Genomic DNA, 5099 nt, shown 5'->3' with positions numbered 1-5099 from the left:
ATTGGGTATAAATACTGAATATCTGAGTATTTATGATTCAACTCTTTAGTATTTTTATCAAAATTCAACAAAGAACAATAGCAAAGATACAATGGCAAAAGTAAGAAACAAAAGAAGCTAAGTCTCAACAATATAAATGTGGAATTCTTAAGGTCAAGTCCCTATGTACAATTACTAACGGTAAGAAATAGCTATACTCTTTTATATAAGAACAGACTTTTTGTGTAAGAATTCGAAGGTTTGATTTCCCGAAAAATCAAGAAAAATGAAAAAATCTTCAGATGAAAATTTAGCAAAAAAAGGAAGGGTGATTTTAAAATTTTCTCTGATCCTAATAAAGCAGATCAGATTTTATTAGCTGAATAGCCGTGCTTCTCAAAATGTCATTCAAAAATTTTTTGTGGTGTTAAAAAGAATTTATAGTGAGAAAATGTAGAGAAGTAAATGTTGAAATATAAACACGAAAACTCCCGAGCCTCAATTTATTCACAATTTGAGAACGTTGAACCTCAGCAAAAAAGGTCTGATTCTTATAGTGCATAAAAGGAGTGTATAAAAATGGTTTCTAAATGATGAAGACCGAAAATGCAAGCAATCTGTTATTAATGTTTTTTTTTATTGTTGTCCAGAGATTTCGATTCGAAAAGACAAAAGGGACAAGAAAAACTAGTCGAGAATAAGGGATAGCAGTGCTTGTCGAGAGTGAAGTTAAAATTAGGGCCGGTGGGTTGGTGCTTTGAAAATAAATTGGGAGTATCGCCTTGGAGGAGGGGGGCGGGGGCGGGAGAAGTGGAATGAAATTGCCTGTTCAAAACAGTCGGTTTCCTTTCGGCTTCTTGGTCATCATTATCCATCACGTTTTATTCTCCTAGGATTTATAAAGTTTCAAGTTCCGCGCGTTTTTTCCAGTTCTACGATTCCCTGTAATGTCTAGGGACCCTGGGCGCACGAAGCTACGCCTAATTCCCCATAGAGTTGAGCAAGCAAGAAGTTAACCATACAACAATGCAAAGCGTGCATTCGTGAAGTGCAGTAAATGGTGAAGTATAAAAACCTTAACCCTCGAGTTGCTCGGCCTTTGCTGGTCGTGGTATCATTCAGGAAGGATCTCCGTAACACGCTAGATAAAAAAATTAGGCCCCAAGGTACGTAAACAAGCATTTTGCAAGCCAGCCCTTTAAAAGCTTTGAATTTTTTCTGATTTAATCAATATTATCCCATATGGACTTATAAATATTCTTTTATTTCATTTAAGTGTGCAAAATGATTGAAATTGTGGTTCGGTTGAAGAATAAGGAGTTTTATATCTGAGGGCCTAAGGTATGTCGACATATTTTGTATATAAATACTTGTGCAATGATAATGCACAAAAGTATACTTGTTTGATATTAGGAAGATAAAATTTGAATGATTTACTAGGTTTCATAAAACTGATTATGGAATATTGATTAGTTGGCCTATTTATTTTATTGAAATAATATTCTTATTGTAACAATTTTCTATATTTTTTTGTTCGATAGTTGTTTGATAATTGGTTTTGAAATTAATTTTGGCTACAAAAAGGCAAACAATTTTCAAAGCAAGTTTTAAATTCTGTGCCGCTAATAAATTATTTGCAAACATAATGTCATCGACATTTTCTGTCGATATATTTTTGTATTGAAATTTGTACGCAAAATTATGCATAAAACAGATGTTTGTTCGACAAAAGGAATATAAATTTTGTATGATTTACTAGACTTCATGAAGAGTTAGGAATTTGAATTTTTGAAAAGATGGATATTGTATTATTGCTAGATATTTATCAAAATTACAATATTATTGTAACGATGTATCTTTCATAACCTATTTGTTTATCAGTTGTTCAATAATTCGTATAGAATTTAATTTTGGCTTTAAAAAGGAAACGTATTTTAATGAAATTTCGTAATTCTGTACCGCCAAAAATCAATTGCAGACATTTATCTATTTGTAATGACTTATTCTTTTGTCATTCTTTATCTTTACCCTTTTAATGTTCATTACATCTTTCTAAACTTGATATATAAGTAGAATTACAATTACAAACATCGCAGCTAATTATTCAGAATTTAGCGGGGGATTACTTTCTTACCACAGATTGACTGCGGCTCGTAACTAACGGTTAAAGTGATCTAATTTATCAACAAATGTTTCGAACACGATTTTATCACTATGATTATCATTAATTAGGTACACGAACACAAAGCGTGAACAATCCTATCGAATGTGGACATAAAATAAGGTATTTATATTTTCATATGGTCTTTGGAGTTGTTTTACCATATCATTTTAATCATATTGTAGACGTTTTGTTACAAAGATGTTGAATCCAATGAAGCTTTAATTAGATTTTCAAGATTTTAATTATATTTTCTTATTACTGTATAAAAGTTTGAAGGCATAGAATAATATCAAAAAGGATTATCGTAAAAGTTTTGAAGAAATTTATTATCAGAATAGAAGTTGCGGTCAGAATGAACAAAAGAGATTAAAAGCAGTTTTAATACTTGTTCAAACGGGAAAAGACTAGATCTGCAAGAAAAAAGTATTTGAGAGAAAACCTATTGTATGAGATAAACGGAATTTCCAGAATAAATTCCTCGTCAAATTATTATAATCTTCAAATTTTATGATGTTAGTTTTTGCTCTTACAATGAAAGCAAATTAAAAGGCACTTCTTGAACTTTGGCTTGCTTTTTAATACTTGAAATCGATGATTGTAAAGTAAATTAAATGTTAGTATGTCAAACTGAGCATCCAAAACTGAGCAAAATTAATCATCCAAAATGACGGAAAGAGGCTTTAGTTTGCAAATGACATTTTTGTGTGTCACTTTTTAACGATGAAAATAAAATCAATAGTCAATTTTGATAAACAGTACATCAGAAAAACGATGTAGGGATTTGAAAATTTTGGTTTATTCTATGTTTTGTCAAAAAGCTGTTCCTGTTATATAACAGGTTTCTTATGTCTGATATTTTGCAGAAATTTGATATGATAAAGCATAGAAAAACACATACAAGATTCTTTTTGGCTTGAAACTTTCTAAAAATTTGAAATAATCATTTTCAATGTTAACAGCTTCCATGTAAGACGATTTTGGTTTTTCTGTTTTTCCGATAAGAACAAAACCACTTGTTGAAAATTTGTGTCAAACAGACAAATATTACTTTCAATAAAAATTTCACAAATAAGATACCAAAATTATTTTTATTTCCTTAATGAAAAAGCAAATTTGGTAGAAAATATAAAAAGGCGATTTTTTAACAACCTTTGATGCACTGGATTTGCTTTATATGTAGTGGCTTGGTTGTTGGAGTTGATTTGGGGTTTTTAGCTGTTTTGTTGGGGCTCTGGTCGATTCGAGGCTGTGGTCGTTTCGAGGCTGTGGTCGTTTCGAGGCTGTGGTTTATTTTGAGGTTTTTGGTTGTTGTTAAGATTTATAGCGGTAATAAAGTATTTCCAGTGATCAAAGGAAACAAAAAAAAGTTTTTTCGAAACCTTTATCTTTCATAGAATCATTTGTACGAGACAAAGGACTCAATGAATTTCGAAAGTTATTGAATTTTACTGGTTCTTAAAAAAAACTAACAAAATCTGAAACTTTTCACACGCTGTTTTGTTTAGATAGCATTTCAAATCATTACAAAATCATGCTAATCAACTTCTAAAAATTTTACTTTTTGACTGAACATCAAAGCAGTTAGTATCTTTAGCTCAATAGCACTATCTGATACCAAAAGTTCTTTGGAAATTTTTGAAGCTTTTTGTCTTTCATTCCAAAGTATCTTGTTTCTTTGGCATGCAAAATTTTCAAACAATTTCTAACAGAAGAACAGAGTTTTCAAAATGCATGAAAATTCAAAGTGTCTGCATAATAGTATGTGAACTATTTTTGAAGGATTAAAAATGTAACCGATTTGCTTTATTTACTTAATTAATTTAAAAATAATCGCGCAATATTTCTTGACACACAAAACAAACATTTGGCATTCAACTGCGAAACAAATAATATTACAAAAATAAATTAAAATGTTAAATTATAAGGCTATTGCAACCAGAAAGTGATCTTAAATTTCTTAAAGATTTGTAGCAACAAATTCAATTATAGCAAATAATCATTTACGAAAAAATCTTATTCAATCGACTTTCTTATCTATAAAGATTATCTTATTTAATCGAGACACATAAGTGTTGACATCTTATCTATGGTTTACTAGCTTTTTAAACTTTTAATTTTTCTGTTTTCTTTTACAGGTCTGGTCTCATTTTTTGCCATTTTACGGGGTGTTTTCTGAAGATAGGATAGATACGCTTTTGCTAACTCTTTTTATTTCAGCTTTGCTTACTTGTTCGTCTAGAATTTCCAGTATTTTTTTGAGTGAGTATACATTTTTCATTTATCAAAATATGTACATCTTATTTCTCGTGTGGAATTTCACATAAAATATTCATTAATTTTCATTAACCAACAATTGCACTTACATCTTTTATTATTTGATATTAATCATATTTTGACTGAATAATCTTTATCTTATTCTTATCAACTTTTCTTTCAGTGTTCATTTTACAGTTGAAAATTAAATAAAAAAGGATAAATTTGGACAAAACGAGGGACAAAATATCATGTAAGTGACACCACTCATCAAAGTCATTAATATTTTAAACCAACCTGCTGATGTGTTTTTTCAATCTGTTCTTCATAGCCTGTTGAATCAGAAACTAATGCCTTTTTTACAAAATGCTTAAAGTCTGTTTTTTGTGATATTATAGCAATGATAAAGTGAAAATCATAATGATTATAAAAGTTGAAATGATTGAATTACTTACGAAACATATTTTTTAAAAATAATACCCCCTTTGAATTTGTCTTTCTTATGAGTTTTCTTTTTCTTTTTCAGGTATTGATTTTTGGAAGTTTGGTTTTTTGGAACCCTTTTTCTTTTTCTAACCCTTTTTATTGCAGCTGCATGTATCTGAAAATTCGTTACTAAAGATTTAACATTTGGAGCTTGAGTTTTGGTAAGAATTTTATCATGAAATTTTTTACTAAACAGGGCTATACTATTTCTATGATT

The sequence above is a fragment of the Rhopilema esculentum genome, chromosome 17, assembly GCF_057945365.1.
Source record: "Rhopilema esculentum isolate cy_ngs chromosome 17, ASM5794536v1, whole genome shotgun sequence".
Taxonomy (NCBI): Eukaryota; Metazoa; Cnidaria; class Scyphozoa; order Rhizostomeae; family Rhizostomatidae; genus Rhopilema; species Rhopilema esculentum.
The sequence above is the reverse complement of the archived record's forward strand: the minus strand, read 5'-3'. Positions refer to the sequence as shown.